The sequence below is a fragment of the Artibeus jamaicensis genome, unplaced genomic scaffold, assembly GCF_021234435.1.
Source record: "Artibeus jamaicensis isolate MK-2021 breed Jamaican fruit bat unplaced genomic scaffold, CSHL_Jam_final contig_548, whole genome shotgun sequence".
Classification (NCBI taxonomy): Eukaryota; Metazoa; Chordata; class Mammalia; order Chiroptera; family Phyllostomidae; genus Artibeus; species Artibeus jamaicensis.
Window position 1 is genome coordinate 20594022 of NW_026521883.1, and position 18070 is coordinate 20612091.

The window sequence follows — 18070 nt, forward strand, 5'->3', positions numbered from 1 at the left end:
GAGACCAGTGTGAAGAATCCAGGTACATCTGCTAACCTGGGGGATACAGATCCGACTGGGGTAAACAATAGACCACAGACTAGCCAGTAATTTAAAAGGGAGATCAGGAACCAGAGGCTGCATGCGCACAAAGGAGACACAACAGGACCCACTGGAAACTAAGTCAGGCAGACTTGAACACTGCCTACACTGTGGAAGTTCTCCCCTGACCACATGCACATCTGTTAGCAGAGGATGGCAGTCATCACTGCTTCTGTGTGTTTGAGCACAACCTTTGACCAATCATTGGCCAACTACTAAGCTTTACACACACAAAGGTGACCCTTAGAAAGCCAGAGACCTCACTGACCACACAATGAGAGAGACTGATCCGTGGACTTGGTCCAGGCAAATTACCAAAGAAAAACCAGCAACACAACTTATTTGGGGGGGTAAAAATCAGAAACCAAATTTGCTACAGAAGTTTATCTAAACTGTCCATCTTTTCACACCAAAACTATAAGATCTTCAAAGAAGCAGGAAGGTATATTACACATACTCATTTAAAAAAAGCAGTTAATAGTGACTGTCTCTGAGAGGGCCCACATAATGGATTTATCAAACTTCAAAGCATGTATAAATATGTTCAAAGAATCAAAGGAAATCATGTTTAAAGAATTAAAAGATCATATGACAACAATGACTTAAATAATCTCTATAAAGAGATAGAATTTATTTTTTTAAAGAATTAAACATCAAAAAGTTGAAAATTATGTTTGAAAATTCACTAGAGGAATTCAAAAGCAAATTTGATATGGCAGAAGAAATAATCAGTAAACTTGAAAATAGATCAATAAAAATTATTTAATCTTAAAAACAGAAAAAAAGAATGAAGAAAAATAAACAGAACCTCAGATCTCTGAGATACCATCAAGAACATCAACATACATGTAATAGGAGCCCCACAAGAAGAGGAAAAAGAAAAAGGTGTAATAAGAATACATAAAAAGCGGGCCTGCGAACCAGACAGTCGAGGTTCGATTCCCAGTCAGGGCACATACCCGGGTTGCAGGCCGGTTCCCTGCAGGCCAATTCCCAGCAGGGGACCCATGAAAGGCAACCATACATTGGTGTTTCTCTCCCTCTCTCCTTCCCTTCCCCTCTAAAGACAAATAAATAAAATCTTTAAAAAAAAAAGAATACATAAAGAGACTTCTGGCCAAGAAGGAGGCATAGATAGACACACTATGCCTCCTCGCACAGCAAAAAGAAGGACAACAACAAATTTAAAAACAAAAAACAACCATAACTGACAGAATATTCAACTGTATGGAAGTCCAACAACCAAGGAGTTAAAGAAGAAGCAATCAGCCAGACCAGTAGGTGGAGCAGAGACCAGCAGTCAGGTGGAGAAGACGCAAGGCAGCGACTAGAGGATGGGGGCGGGCGAGGAGGTGGCTGGTAGAGCGGGTAGCCCCACATCTGCATGCAGATAAACTGGGAGTAACAATTGGGGAACTTGACAGACCACACAACCCAATACCGGGAAATAAAGCCTCAAAACCTCTGAGTGGAAAAAACTGTGGGCGTTGAGGCAGCAGTGGGAGAAACTCCCAGCCTCACATGAAAGTTTGTTCGAGAGACCCACAGGGTCCTAAAACATACAGAAATTCACCCACTGGGAATCAGCACCAGAAGGACCCAGTTTGCTGTGGGTTTTGGGGAAAGTGACTGAAAGCCAGCAGAGAGTGGAGCAAACGGCATTGTTCCCTCTTGCACCCCTCCCCCGCATACAGCACCACAAGGCAGCACGGGTTGCCCTACCCTGGTGAACACCTAAGGCTCCACCCCTTACCACACAACAGGTACAACAAGACAAAAAAAATGACCCAAATGAAAGAACAGATCAAAGCTCCAGAAAAAATACAACAAAGTGACAAAGAGATAGCCAACCTATCAGATGCATAGTTCAAAACACTGGTAAGCAGGATGCTCACAGAATTGGTTGAGTATGGCCACAAAATAGAGGAAAAAGTGAAGAGTATAAAAAGTGAAATAACGGAAAATGCACAGAGAACCAACAGTGAAGGGAAGGAAACTGGGACTAAAATAAATGGTTTTGACCAGAAGGAAGAAATAAACATTCGACCACAACAGAATGAAGAAACAAGAATTCAAAAAAATGAGGAGAGGCTTAGGAAATTCGAGGACAACTTTAAACGTTCCAACATCCATATCATAGGGGTGCCAGGAGAAAAGCAATACCAAGATATTAAAACTTACTTGAAAAAATAATGAAGGAGAACTTACCCAATCTAGCAAAGGAAATAGACTTCCAGGAAGTCCAAGAAGCTCAGAGAATCCCCAAGAAGTCAGACCCAAGAAAGCACACACCAAAGCACATCATAATTACATTACTTGAGATTAAAGATAAGGAGAAAATCTTAAAAGCAGCAAGAGAAAAGGAATCAGTTACCTACAAAGGAGTTCCCATAAGGTTATCAACTAATTTCTCAAAAGAAACTTTGCCGGCAAGAAGGAGCCAGAAAGATGTATTTGAAGTCATGAAAGGCAAGGACCTCCATCCAAGATTACTCTATCCAGCAAAGCTATCATTTAGAATGGAAGGGCAGATAAAGTGCTTCCCAAATAAGGTCAATTAAAGGAGTTCATCATCACCAAGCCCATAGTATATGAAATGTTAAAAGGACTTATCTGAGAGAAAAAGATGATCAAAAATATGAACAGTAAAATGACAACAAACTCACAGCTGTTAATAATGGAATCTAAAAACAAAACAAAACAAAAACTAAGCAACAATAGAACAGGAACAGATTCACAGAAATGGAGATCACATGGAGGGTTATCAGCAGGGGTGGCGGGATGAATGTGGGAAAAGGTACAGGGAATAAGTAGCATAAATGGTATGTACGAAATAGACAGGGAGAGGTTAAGAATAGCATAGGAAATGGGGAAGCCAAAGAACTTACAGGTATGACCCACGGACATAAACTAAGGGGGGAATTGAGAGGGAGTATGCAGGGTAGAGGGGAATAAAGGGAGGGAAATGGGACGACTGTAATAGCATAATCAATAAAATATATTTTTAAAAGATGAACATTAAAAAAAGAATACATAAAGAAATAATGGCTGAAAATGATGCAGACTCTGGCCAGTAGTGTCTGTGGTGGTGTAGATGCAATGAACAAATTCACATGGACTACAGAAGTCCTGTGGAGGAACAGGGACAGCACGGCCACTCTCTGAGAGAGAGAGTGCCTCGACCCTTCCCTGACAGGCTTTTACTGGTTTTCTAATAGCATACATCAAAGAAGGTTCTCATTCATTATGCTCAGGTTTGCTTTAGGTGATTACTTTATACAGATGACAAAGGAAAGGATGTTATGGATAACTTCCTACAGATTAACAAGGAAAAATGTTGCAAGTCAAGGGAACAGCAAGAGTGATTGGTTTGGTTATACTCTGTCCTTGGGAGAATCAGCACAGACTTCAGGAAGTTACCTTAAAGATATGTACTAAGCATTTTCTGCTTCAACTCACGGTGAGGAGGGAGTTTTAGCAAGAGCAAGCCTCAAAGCAGCCCAGGTATAACGCAGGCCTGATTTCTTACGGAAAAGTCGATCTGTGAGCTTGGCCCCTGTGTGCCGACTCACGCCCATCAATTTCTGATAGGGTTGGGTTACATTTGCCACTCCATGAAGATAGGTTCCCTATATGAAAACCTTCTCACATTTGATTTAAAAAAACACACAAAAAATATTCAAAACAGCAAGAAAAAACCAATTCATCATGTAGAAGAGAGAAGCAATTCAATTAATGGCTGACTGACCTTTTATCAGAGGCAGTGAAGTAATATATTCAAAAACTGAAAATTCAAGAATTATATATCCAGCAAAACAAACCTTTAAAAATGGAAGTGAAGGTCTTTTCTTTTGAAGGCTTCCATGTCATGCAAAACTTATATTAAATAAATGTTTATGCTTTTCTCCTGTTTAAAAAAAAGAAAGTGAAAATAAGGACATTTCAACATAATCAAAGAGTTTGTTGCTAGCAAACTTGCCCTAGAAGAAATACTAAATAAATTTCTTCAGGATAGTATGAAATGACACCAGACAGTAATTCAAACTATACAAAGAAACAAAGAGCATAGAAAAATGGTGACTATCTGGGTAACTATAAAATACTATAGATATATATTTTCTGTTTACTTCTTAAAAGTCCCTTAAAAAAGAAAAGATTTTGGTGTTCGCTTCGGCAGCACATATACTAAAATTGGAACGATACAGAGAAGATTAGCATGGCCCCTGCGCAAGGATGACACGCAAATTCGTGAAGTGTTCCATGTTTTTATTTTCTCAGAAAAATAAAAATTGACCTGCCTTTTGACCCAGCAATTCCATTGCTGGGATTATATCCTAAGAATCCTAAAACATCAATATCAAAGAACCTATGCACCACAATGTTCATAGCAGCACAATTTACAATAGCCAAGAGTTGGAAGCAACCTAGGTGTCCATCAGTAAATGAATGGATCAAAAAAATGTGGTACATATACACAATGGAATTCTATGCAGCAGAGAGAAAGAAGGAGCTACTACCTTTTGCAACAACATGGATGGAACTGGAAAGCATTATGCTGAGTGAAATAGGCCAAGTGCTGAAAGAAAAATACCATATGATCTCACCTTTAACAGGAAGCTAAACAACAAAACAAACAAGCAAGCAGAAAAAAAAAAAAAACAAAGACACTGAAATAGAGAACGAGGGGACAGTGACCAGAGGGGAGAAGAAAGGGAAGTTAAGGGGAAAAAGGGGGAGGCATTTGGAGGAACAAATAGGAAGGACACAGGGACGAGAACTAAGGGGGGTGGGAATGGGAGGGAGGTGGGAGCAAGGGGCCGGGGAGGCTGGGATGGGAGAAATAGACAAACTGTACTTGAAAAATAACTAAATAAAATGTATTAAAAATTAAAAAAAAGAAAAGACTTTGTAAAGTAAATCATAACACTGTATTGTTGGGTTTATAACATATGTAAGCACGATGTGCATGACAATATTTACACAAAGAAAGGAGCAGTAAATGGAGCTCTATGGAAGCAAAGTTTCTATATTTCAGTGGAATATTACTATTATCCCAGCTACTATTAATCTGAAATGAATTGTGATAAATTAAGGTGCATATTGTAATTTCTAGCACAACTACGTAAAAATAACAAAAATGTAGGAAAAAACGCAGTCATTAAAATGAGATGCAAGAAAAGATTTATTAAACATGAGAAAAGAGGAGCAAAAATGTGGCATATAGAGAACAAATAGCAAAATGGCGGGCATGAATAGAACCATATTTATAATTTTATTAAATCTCCATGAGTTACTTACTTCCTTCTGTTAATGTGGTGTATTGCAATGATTGGTTTTTCTATGTTGAACCACCCTTACATTCCAGAAATAAGTCCCACTTGGTCATTGTGTATCCTTCTTTTCATGTTCTGTTGAATTCGGTTGGCTAGTGTGTTGTTGAAGATTTTTGCATCAGTGTTGAGGAGAGATATTGGTGTGTGGTTTTCTTTTCTTATAGAGTCTTTGTCTGACTTTGGTACCAGGTAATGCCAGTTTCCTGATTTGAGTTTACAAGAGTACACCCTCTTTTATTGAGAGAGTTTGAAAAGGATTGATGTTCACTCTTTACAGGTTGGTAGATTCACCAATGACCCCACCTGATCCTAGGCTTTTCTTTGTTGCGACATTTTAATTACTAATTCAGTCTCCTTACTAATAATGGTTTTGTTCAGATTTTCTGTTTCTTTATGATTCAGTATTTGTGTTACCAGGGGTTTATCTGTTTCTTCCATGTTATCCAGTTTGTTGGTGTACAATTGTTTATAGTATACTCGTAATCCTTTTTATTTCTGTGGCATCAGTTGTACTATCCCCTTGTTCATTTCTTCTTTTAAAAAATATTTTATTTATTTATGTTTTAGAGAGAGGAGAAAGGAGAGAGAAAGAGAAGGAGGGAAACATCGGTTGTCTCTCGCACACCCTAACTGGGGACCTGGCCTGTAACCCAGGCTTGAGCCCTGACCAGGAATCAAACCAGACACCTTTGGTCTACAAGTTGGCACTCACCCCACTGAGCCACACCAACCAGGGCTCATTTTTTATTTTAGTTTTCCTGGCCTTCTTTTTTTTTTTTTTGGTCAATCTAGTTTGACAATTCTGTTGATCTTTTTGAAGGACACATTTTGGTCTCATTGACTTCTTGACTATTTTTCTGTTTTCCAGTGTATTTATCTCTGCTCAGATCTTTCATTTATTAGCTTTGGGTTTAGTTTTATCTTCTTTTTCTAGGCCCTTCATATGTACAGTAAGGTTATTGATTTGAAATCCTTTTTCACTTTTAATGTATATATTTAAAGTTATAAATTTCCCTCAGCTTGTTTTTCTGTATCCCATAAATTTTGGTATGTTATGTTTTCATTTTCTTTTATCTCAATGTATTTTTTCTAATCTTCCTTGTGATTTCTTTTTTGACCTGTTAATTGGTTAAGTGTATGTTGTTTAATTTCTACATATTTCCCATTTTCCTTCTGTTATTGATTTCTAGTTTCATTCCACTGTGGTCAGAAAAATGCATATGTATATGATTTCAGCCTTTTAAAATGCATGAAGATTTGTATTGTGGCTAAACATGTGTTCTGTCCTTGAGAGTATTCCATCAGCACTTGAAAAGAATGTGTGCTCTGCTGATTATAAATTTAATATAGAATATTCAAGACAATTTTGAAGAAGAACAACAAAGCTGGATGACTTACAATAGCCAATTTCAAAACTTATTGTAAACCTACAGTAATCAAGACAGCATGGTACTGCTATAAAAATAGGCATATATATTAATGGAACAGAGTTTAAAGTCCAGAATAAATTCTTACATTTATGGTCAATTGATTTTCAAGGAACTAGCTGACAGTTCAATGGAGAAAGGACTGTCTGTTCAATAAATGATGCTGGGGCAATTCAAAATCCATACGCAGAAAAGTTAACTTAGACCTTTACTTCACACCATAGACGAAATTAACTCAAAGTGGGTCTTAGATCTAAATGTAAACGTATAAAAGTTCTAGAAGAAAACATAGATAAAGTCCTTATGACTTTGGGGTAGGTAGAGTTCTTAAATATGGTATCAAAAGCACAGTTTGCACAAAAAAAAACTACTAAACTGGACTTCATCAAAATGAAAACTTTTGTGCCTTAAAAGATACTCTTAATAAGTTGCAAAGACAAGATACAGACGAAGAAAAATGTTTACAAATTATGTATCTGGTAAAGAACTTGTATCCAAAATACACAAAGAACTCTTAGCATCAATAGGAAGTCTAACAATTTAAAAATTGAGTGGAATATTTGAATGTACATTTCACCAAAGAGGATATATGAATTACTAAAAAGCACTTGAAAAGATTCTCTACATCATTAGTCATTATGGAAATGCAAATTAAAGCCACAATAAGATAGCATTACACACCCACTAGGTCTGTAACCAAAAGGACAGATGACACCAAGTGCTGGAGAGGATATGGGAAAATTTTTATATATTGCTGGCAGGAGTGTAAAACGAACAGCCACACTGTAAAAAAAAATCTTGGTAATTTATTTTATTTTATTTTTTATTTATTTTATTTTATTAGAAAGATGGGAGGGAGGGGAAGAGAGAGAGAGAGAGAAACATCAATGTGCAAGAGAAAAACATCCATGGGTTGCCTGTCGTACACTCCCTGACTGTGCCCTGGTTGGGAATCAAACCAGTGACCCTTCACTTTCCTGGGACACCCAATCAACTGAGCCACATCGGTCAGGGAAGTAGTTTTTTTTAAAGCTAAAAAAAATGGCCATATGACCCAGAAATTCCACTACTAGCTATCTACCCAAGAGAAATGAAAACATATGTTCACACGAAGACTTGCATGTAAATAAATGTTCACAGCAGCACCATTCATAATAGCCAAAAGCTGGAAACAACCCAATGTCCGTCAACTGATGAATGGATGAACAAAATGTGGTATTGATAGGGGAACTCAAGAGTGAAAGATTTTAGCTTTACAGTTGATAGGTTTAAGTGAGTAATGTGTGTGGAAAGCTGCTGTTCCAGGTACTACAATGCCCGTCCTATGTGACTCCAGGAGGTGGGCAACCAATTCAACCTTTGTGCCCTTGGGGGTCTGCAAGCCATGGAGAAGGTAGCTGAGCCATTATGTTGAAGGGAGGGAACATCTGTCACAGAAAAAGACTTGGTGATTAGTAGATAAATACTAGGAAGTCATGACTGGACTGCAACTCTTATCTGATTAACCTTTTTCCAACCCCTTACCTACCTTTTTCTTCTCCTTATAAAAAGGTCAGTTTGAGATAAGATGTCAGTATGGTTTTGAGGGAACATAACCTGCCATCTTCTCAGATCACCAGCATCTGAATAAAGTGCCGGTAAAGATTTAGTCCTTATCTCTACTTATTGGTTCTGACAGTAACAGGCAGCACAAATGTCAGCTTTTTCCATTTCAGTATAGCCATACAATGGACTATTTTAGCCATAAAAAGCAATAAAGCATGAATATATGCTATAACATGAATGAACTTCAAAAACACTATATTAAGTGGAAAAGCCAATTGCAAAACACGCCATATTTTATAATTTTGTTTCATGTGACCATAAAAGGCAAATCAGGTCAGTAACTGCCTGAAACTGGAGGTGAAAATGAGGATTGATTGCAGATCCTCATTAGGGAACTTTATAAGATTTTGGAAATTTTCTAAATCTACACATTGGTGGCAATGGTTGCATAGCACCATAAATTTATTAAAAATTATTGACTGCTTACAATTGGTGAATTTTAATGTATGTAAATTACATTTTAATAAAACTGTAAAAATTTTTTAGTGAATTTCAGAAATATACAAGTATTTGTGTCCATTATTGATTGACAGTTTGCTACAGGCTTTTTCTGAGACTTAGCGACCAGAGATACATAAAGAAATGGAAAGAGAGAGAATTTGTTTAGAAATATTAATACACTGAAGAGGGTCAATTGGGCGACCAGAGAAAACCTTCAAGAGAGGAACCTTGGTAATGGCTAGAAACTGGTGAGGAGATTCTCCAGGCTGAAAGGCAAGGCCTAGAAAAGGAGACAAACTGGACAGAGTTCCAGGGACTGAAACGGTGGAGATTTAGGCAACTTTAAAGAACGCAGTTCTACCTTCAGGCCCAAGGGGGCGCCAGAGGAACAAGCCTCAGTTGTGACTGTAGACATTCTCAGCCCCTGATGGCAGGGCACTCTGGGTTTGTTCAAAACCCAACCCAAGTTCTTGAGAGACCAGGACACTCAATTTCCTTTTATTTTATTTTTCCTTGGACAGGAGAAGCAATTTGCCTGGAGGTGGCTTCCTTTTGAGTCTGCAAATGCGGCAGGGCAGGAAGGGCCCAGTGAGGCCCCTGCCTCTCCAGGGGCGAGGCAGCCGGTACAGCCAAAAGAAACTGCCCTGAGAGGAGGGTTTTCAGAATGACACATGCTATTTTCTTCCTCTCCCTCTGTGACTCAGATTCCCGTTTCACACAGACCTTTGCCTGTATTTTCTTTCCTCTGCCTTGACTGCCAGCCAGCAGACTGTGTACACAATGTTTTCCCACTCCTGCTCCCCACTCCTGTCCCCACTCCGAATCGGCCTGGCGAAAACATCAGTTGGTGGGGATCTATGTTTACCAGGTAAATTCCTCCACAGCAAATTGCTTCACAATGAAAATCTTTAACCAAGAGTCCCACAGGACTGTTTATGTTACCTAATTCCAGCTTTCGTCAATGAAACAAAACCAATCCATACCATGTATTTGCACAGTCCCATGGAGCTCAGTTGTAAAAAGATTTGACCTGTAGTACTTTCTTTTCCCCAAGGAGCTTGAGAAATAAGTAGAGGCAAAAACAGAGCCCCCTCTCTACTTGGAGAGTATTTTCCCACAGACATTTGTTTTAAAAATCCAGTTCCCAGGAAATCTGTGTAAGGACTTTTCCCAATAGTCTACCTAATCCTGGACAAGAAGAAGAGATAGACTCTAGATTTGATAAGCAGGGATTGTCTCAGAAGGAAACCATGGGAACTTTCTCAGTGTTCCAATGGGCCCTGCACTTACTTCACTTTTCAAAGACCCCAAGTCAAGATTTTAAGTAGCCCTGTCACTGAAAACCTTGAAAACCAGGAAATAACTCAAAGAAATCATTCCAGCGGGAGACTAAATTCAGCAAATCCCTTGAGCTCCTCGGGTAGGAAGGGAGCCACCTCTCCCAGAAGAGAACGTAGCTTGAGGGGCCTGCACAGGAGGGTGAAGAGACAGCTTTGCAGGAGCCTGAAGAGAAGAGACCAGTGTCACTGCCAGATTCCCTCGTAGCTGAAGTGTGAAGTGGTGGGAACAGCCCCAAACTGAGACCAAGAAAACTTGGGTTAAAGTCCCAGCTTACCCAATGTGCAGCCTTTACCATTTTGAGCCTGTTTTTTCATTTGTAAGTGAGCGTAAGTATCAAGGTTCACTGTGAGAATCACAGTGTATCTTGTAAGTGAAGGCTGACATACACTGGAAAACATGGCAGGGATGTAGCATAATGTAGAAATTGGTGAGGAGAAGGTACTTGCAGAGATTTTGATGTGAAAGTGCTGATATTTTCCATTTGCTCCTCCAGATCCACTCTCCACTCTGATTTGAACTGAACCAATGGGCTCCCTCGCCTTTTGGCCGCTGGTTGAGTTTGTTCAATGAGCAGCAACAGAAGGGGTTGCAGAGGGCGCTATTCCTCTGACTGGGTTCGATTTCCCCAGCACCCTCCTCAGTGGGCTGCACTTCTCTGTGGAGGGTGTAGCTCTATGCAAACTGCCTTCTCCACACAGTTCTCTCCCACGTCAGCAGCACTGCTCTTGTGGAGGAGGAAAATTAATTTTCCTTCTACCCTCCTAAGTTCTTCTGGCTGGTCTAATAATTAAATTAACATGAGACAGATTAACAGGAGAAAATAACCAAATTTATTGTGTATGTACATATAAGGGTTCCATAAGAATATGGGGCAGAGGACAAATCAGGCAGCTGAGGCTTAAATTAACATCCTGAGCTAAGGAGAAGGGGGTGGTGTAGTTTGGGACTTCAAAGAGCAGGAAGGCAATTCAATTGAGTTTGGTAAACAAATGTTTGCTGGGCCATCTTTAACACTGAGACACAGAGAGAACTTTGATCAACCTTGTTAGGTCCCTCCCTGTCTATCACATTTAGTTTATATTAAACTATAGTTTATCTTCATAGTTCCCTGGAGTAAGGTCTCTATTTAAACTGCTTTAGGCAGGTAAGGGAGAGGGTCAAGGTTCTTCCTGAGTTTCTTGTTTCCTAAGAATAACCAACTTAAAATAATCAACATCCTAGCCCTGGTCAGTGTGGCTCAGTTAGTCGGAGCATTGTGTTGTAGACTGAAAGGTCACAGGTTCAATTCCTGATGGGGTCACATTCCCGGGTCGTGGATTCCATCCCCAGTTGGGGCTTCATACGAGAAGGCAACCAAACGATGTTTCTCTCTCACATCTCTCTCTCCCTCTCCCATCCTCTTTCTAAAAGCAATGACAGAATCTCCTCAGGTGAGGATAATAATAACAACAATAATAATGAATATCCCCAAAAGCACATTTTGGGGTGGCAAACTCTGCTTTCCCTCACCGTCGCCAGGGAGTTTGTGAGAACCACAAACGCACCAGTTCTACCCCAACCCCACTGAGGCAGAAGCTCCGGGCGGGGGGGGGGGGGGGGAGGCCCAGCCATGCTGCTTTCACGAGCCCTCCAGGTGGTCCTGATGCAAAAGTCTGAACCCACTGCTGGAACTAACGACTCCCTTTCCTTGGCTCCAGCTACTAACTGCTGGGATACTATCCAGTCCTTCGTCCCCTCCCTCACCCTGTTTACCTTTGTAAATAGTCCTTTTGTTACACTTTCCTCAAATCTCTCATTCTGAGGGTGCCACCACTTCCTCAGGAGCCTAACATCGTCCACTCGGGGCTTCTTGGGATGTCAGAATGAGACAACCAACAGCTTTGTATTCTGCCTGTGAAAAGGACAGGCCCACCGTCCAAGGGCAGTGGGCCGTGGAACCTGCTAATGGGGTAGGCAAGTAAGAGAAATCTTCCCAAATCCTTTAGGCAAACTCTGGCAGTGGGTCTGTGTTTTAGGAAATGTCTCCGTTTAGCAAACTAAGAAATGATGTAACATCCTTGCAAGACATATGACTAAAATCTGAGGTTTTGGTGTGGGCTTGGGCTGCGATGTTGGTTTTTACCAAAGGTTTTAGTCTGAACAAGGGAAATGCTAAAATAAGTTGCTACTTGCAAGAGGAAGCTGCTGGTATTTCCGTCCTTTAATTAAGGCCAAAGCTATAGCAAGCTAAATTCATACCATTTATTTTTCATACACTATGAAAGTTGTATGGTCCAAGATAAAACATTTGAGCAGCCGTAGAGAATAAGCAAGTTCCAAGAGTGAGTCTGCCTAGAGTGTACAAGGCCCGAAACAAAGAGAGACTGTTCCTAGGTGTCTGTTTCCTCAGGTCTCTGGTCACAGGGCCGCTCCTTGTTTCCAGGGCAAAAATGAATATTCGACAGAGGTCAGGAAAGGAGTCTTTGTGTAAAACTGAGAAGCCCCACTCCAGCAAATCATTTCTTTGGGGAACATAAGGATTAAGAAGCCTAGAGTCAGGGTAAGAAAAAGGCTTTGGGAAAAGGTAACCCAGGGTGCTACACTAACCCAGGTTTTTCTTGTCTATCTGGATGGAATGTATTGCTTTCCTAGCCAATAAGGAAACTGGTTTTCAAAGTAGCATCTTTATTTATCTCTTGTGATTTGTAATTCAATCAGTAAGAGCCAGACCCTGAAAAAATAGTGAGACAGGCTAAGTTTGTCTTCCATTTTTTTTTTTGTTTGTTTAATCCACTTTTAAAAAACAATATCCCCATTCTCCCCCCCCCCCGCCCCCATTCCTGGTATCCTCAAGCCTGTGTATTCACAGCCCACAACTTTAAAACCATTCCAGGATTTCCCCTCTTTGAACTTTTCCAGCCACACTCAGAATTCCTTGGGGCCAATTGCCGATGAGATGAACTGATTAACCAATGGCTTTCGCTCACCCCCTTGCCCAAGGAAGCCCACTAAGGTGGATTGATCTCAGGAACAGAAGGCCTTGCCACTTAGTAGCTATGTGATCTTGAGAAAGTTACAAAAAAGTTACAAAGAATCATAAATTCTTGAGACTGAAAGAGACCAATTATTGAATACATATCCCAGCATCTTACTGAGGTGTTATCTACCTTCTACTTAATTTTCTACTAAAAGTAATTTCTACCACTTATTGAAAACCTCCTATGGGCCAAAGACCGTGCTAGGTGTATCGTGGACATTATCACTAATCCTGCCTGAAAGGAGCCCAGCCAGGGAGCTGGTGCTGGCCCCATGTAACAGGTGTGGAACTGAGACTCCATAGAGTGACATAGTCCAAGTAAAGGGCAGAGCTAGGGTTCATACCCGGTTACAGTTGCCCTGGAAGTCAGTGCTTAATCTGCTTAACTGTGTGATCTCCTGAGAGACCCCATTCTAACCCTGAAATTGAAGCATCCTTTATGATGTTGCTGTTTCTGTCCTCCTCTGCCTCTGCCCCCCCCCCCAAGTTCTATCCCTCATGGGTAGGGCAAGCAAAGTCAGCTTCCTCTTCTGCATGCCACTCCTTCACATATTTGAAGACTGCAAACTGCTCTGACCATCCTGAAAACAGTCAGCCTTTCCTCCTAGGAAGGTTTCAAGACCCTTCACTATCCTACCAATTCCCCTTTAGTTTGTCTATGTCCCATAAATCAGCAGCAACAAAAACCTGAAGCTTAACATCACATAGAAAACTGCACAAATTGTAAGTACGTAAGTTCAACTAATGTTTACAAAGCCAACACTCCTTGATTAAGACAATGAGGCTTTACTAGAACCTGGAATCCCATGCTATCCCATCTCTGCTTTCCCCAGAGGTGACCACTACCCTGGCTTTTAAGGGAAGCACACAGTCTGCACCCTTTTGGGTCTGGCTTCCGTCTTTCAGCATTGTGAAAGTTCCATGTCACGTTGCATGCAGCCGTGGTTGGTCCATTCTCATTGTTTTCTGTGTACTTAAAAATGTGATAAGGAAAAAAAAGGAATAAAATCAGTGTGGTGAAATATATATGACACACAATTCACCTTCTTAGCCACTTTTAAGTGTACAGTTCAGTGGTATTAAGTATGCTCACAGTGCTGTGTGATCATCACCACCATCTGCCCACTGAAACCGGCACTGCTCCATCTGCCCACACTGAAACCCGGGACCCACTGGACACTGACGCCCATCTGCCACTCTTCCAGCCCCTGGTGGCCTCTGTTCCACTTTCCATCTCTGAGAAACTCGTATAAGCAGGATCATACAGCACCATCTTTTTGCGACTGGCTTATTTCACGTAGCATAATGTCTTCAGGGTTTATTCCTGTTGTAACATATGTCAGAATTTCTTTTTTTTCTAAAGTTAAATAATAATCCACTGTACAGATGTATCGCATTTTGTTTACTCTGAGTGCTTTCTCAAGTGTGTTGACTTACATGGAGCCCAGTGTCCCCCGTGGACCGGTCTGGTACAAGCAGGCCCTTTGCTCAGCTCGCCACCGCACTGCTGCAGTCCTGCTTCTGATTCCGATTCCCCTCCAGACAGAGTGTCCTGTCCACCTTCCCTTCCCCAGCACTTCTCCTCTTCACCTCTCGGAGCCTCGGTTTCCTCATTCTTGGGATCAATGTCTCAAGTCTGCCTACCTTCACATTTCTGACTTTATGGCATAATTGCACTTAACAAGGCTCTTTGGTGACTTATTTTAAAAGTTTGACCAGCGAAAACAATACCACTGATTTTTTAAAAACTATGTTTATATGTTCCAGTTTATGTAATTTCAGCTTACCCCCTTGGTGACCCCGGTTAGGTAATATGAGAATTTAAGGCTCTCTGAGAAATGCTTCTGGACCAGGAGACAGACTTGCAAAGTGGGTCGTTAAGGCGGTCTCAGTTAGGGAGATTTTCTCTCATTGCACATCTGAATCCAGACAAAACTTCCCGTTGTAGCAAAGCTGCAATTCTCAACCCGGTCACTAGGTGGCCACTTAAGTGCACTCAGAGTGGACAGATGAGGACAACTCCTTCCCCAGAGCCAGGGATAGGTCCCCAAGTGGCAATAAATCATACTGGGCTTTTTCTGGAGCCTTTCCAGAGGTGAAATGGGGAGGAGGCCCTGAATATTCTGAAATACACTATGAAGAGCATTAGACTTCAAATGCTCCTCGCTCTGCTTCTGGGTAAGTTCAATACAACCATGATATTTTATCCTCCATCTTGTTACTTCTGGATCTTATTCACTACTCCCTTCCTTCTCCCTCATCCATCAGATTTTATGAGAAAGACACACAGCCAGATTTTGATGGGCTGGAGATTGAAACATGCTGACTTAAAAATGTCTCAAGGGACAGTAGTTTACAAGCAGATCAGTAGCTCTCCAGCTGGAATTTTTAAAAGAGACTGAGCTTACTGTCTTATGAAAGAGAAGACTCTCACATATTTCAAGAACACTTGGAAACTTCTGTATGAGTTCACATTAAGGTCCATACAAATAAATATTCTCTCGACAATTGCTGCTAATAAAAAAAATATATATATGCCTTCACATATTTTTTCCTAAATACATATAGCATATGTTTCCTCTTTATAAAAACTGTTTTTTAAAAAAGATTTTATTTATTTACTTTTAGAGAGAGAGGAATAAAGGGAGAAAGAAAGGAAGGGAAACATCTATTGGTTTGCCTCTCACACACCGCCAACTGGGGACCTGGCTGGTGACCAGGAACTGAACCCATGACCTTTCGGTTCTCAGTCTGGCACTCAGTCCGCTGAGCCACACCAGCCAGGGCAAAGCCAACTCTTTCAAGTCATCTTTAAACTTTATTATAAAAAGGGCTATCGATTGAACCATGATACCTGTTAACCTCACACCACATTCTCTTCTCTTACTTTGACCATTCATGGGTTTGGGTAAAGTTGTGTTCAATTATTTATTTTATCTTTTTAAAGATAATTAATTTAAAAATAATTTATTTTGGCCTCCTTCTCTTAAAGTGTTACTGGCATTTCTGCTCCCCAGATATTTTGGGCCACTTCCTACCAACTTTCTCTTAACCTTTCAGATTGCACATTTGATTGCTGAACCCAGGTTATATTTTTTAAATTGACCTACAACTTTTGGAACACATGTTGCTGTATTTTGTCACTGCTGCTTCCTTGCACTACTGACCTTGGGGGGGGGACTAGCACACTCTACTGTTCTTCATGGACGTTCTGTGACCCTCCTGTTGTATTCATTCTTTGACATTTGTAATGCCCAATGGGCTAAAAGCAGACAGAAAATCAGAGACTAAATAAATGAATAGCTATTTAGAGACCACAGAGAACAACCTCAGCCTACACATTAGCATTTTAATAAGGATAAAACAAAATAGCGGATGTGAAAGTCCTTTGAAAAGTACAAAGATGTGCCTTGCAAATGTAATATTTGGCCTTACTTCAAGAAGAAACCAAGGACTGCTGAAATGATGGCTTCTTAGGATTTACAAATCCCTGGCATCAGATATCTGAGCAAAGAAGTTAGAGACACTTAACTAGCATCGTTTCTTAAACTGTTGAATACTAGGCATTGTTCACTTGACAAGGGGTCAGGCTACTACTGTGAGAACAGAGTACTGGAAAAAAGCATTGTTTTTTTACAGTAACCTAGAGGTTCCAACAAAAACCCGGGGACATAAGTTAGCACGAGGTCTTAAAAGTGCCTAGCCTGACAAGATGGAGCCAGTATAATGTGGCTTTTCTTATTAGCTTGGCTATAAAGTTGGCTATTAACTTAGCACTTAATTGGATCCTCCTACAGTGGAATCATAAGAGCATTCAGCCCTGTAGGCTAGAGAACATGTTGTACCTGTTGAATAGTGTTTAAGGGGCTTTACAAGTCTGGTTATAATCAAGTAATGACTAAAGGCGACTTCAGCGCACCGGACTTTCAGAGGTGGCAGGCCTGCTGGGCAGTGCCTTGGAATCCCAGCCCTACCACCTGCAAATGGGATGCCTTTGGCCACATACTTGTACCTTTATGAGCCTGAATTTCTTCATCAGTAAAATGAGGGGAAATAATCTGTCCTTACTTCACAGGAAGTAAAGGTCTACCTTAATTCTTTAAGGTAGACCATGCAGAAGAAAGCTTTGGATAATGAAGCACTATACGCACGTTACTTACAATACCACATGTAACCATTATATTTACCAGTGAGGAAACTGAGGCCCAGAGAAGCTAAATGGTCTGGCTGAGGGCCCTTGGTGGCAGAGTTAGACCACATTCCCAAGGCCCTTTTTCTTTGTACTATACCAATCGGTACTGTCTTTTGACATTTTATATAAACTAAGGTCTCCATCTATGACTCATTTACATACAATTTATTATCCAGCTATAAAGTCATTAAAATTTAACCTTAGGTTTGTTAGAAGCTAGATTTAATTACCATGTATGTGCAGATGCATTACTGAACTTCCAAGCTAAAACTATAGCTAGGCTAGTCCCTGAAGTAAAAGGTTTTTGTTTATATTTTGCCTGTCAGTGCTTGGCTAAAACTTCTATTTTTATAAAGTCACATGAGATCATCTAAACCCTAGATCTAATTATAAAGAAGAATCTACAAAACAAATTCAAACCTTGTATGAAAGCCAAAACTTTCATTGTATTTTCATAGTCTTCATAAAATAAGCTTTTTACCTTTATCCAAACATATATTTCATATATTAATTTGCTATTAATATAAAAAGACTAGTGTGGCCTCAAAGACATCTTATTCTAAAATAATTTTTGTCTCAATAAATTTATCAGTAAGGTATATGAAAATACATTATATCTCTCTAAAGGCACTTT

The 18070-nt window shown here is 40.2% G+C and overlaps 1 non-coding gene across 1 annotated transcript; it reads left to right on the forward strand.

Moving 5' to 3' along the window:
- Nucleotides 1-4242: 4242 nt before the first annotated feature.
- Nucleotides 4243-4349, forward strand: LOC119057640 (U6 spliceosomal RNA). Its single transcript, XR_005084121.2, has one exon. It is a non-coding gene; the product is annotated as a U6 spliceosomal RNA (small nuclear RNA).
- The last annotated feature ends 13721 nt before the right edge of the window (nt 4350-18070 follow it).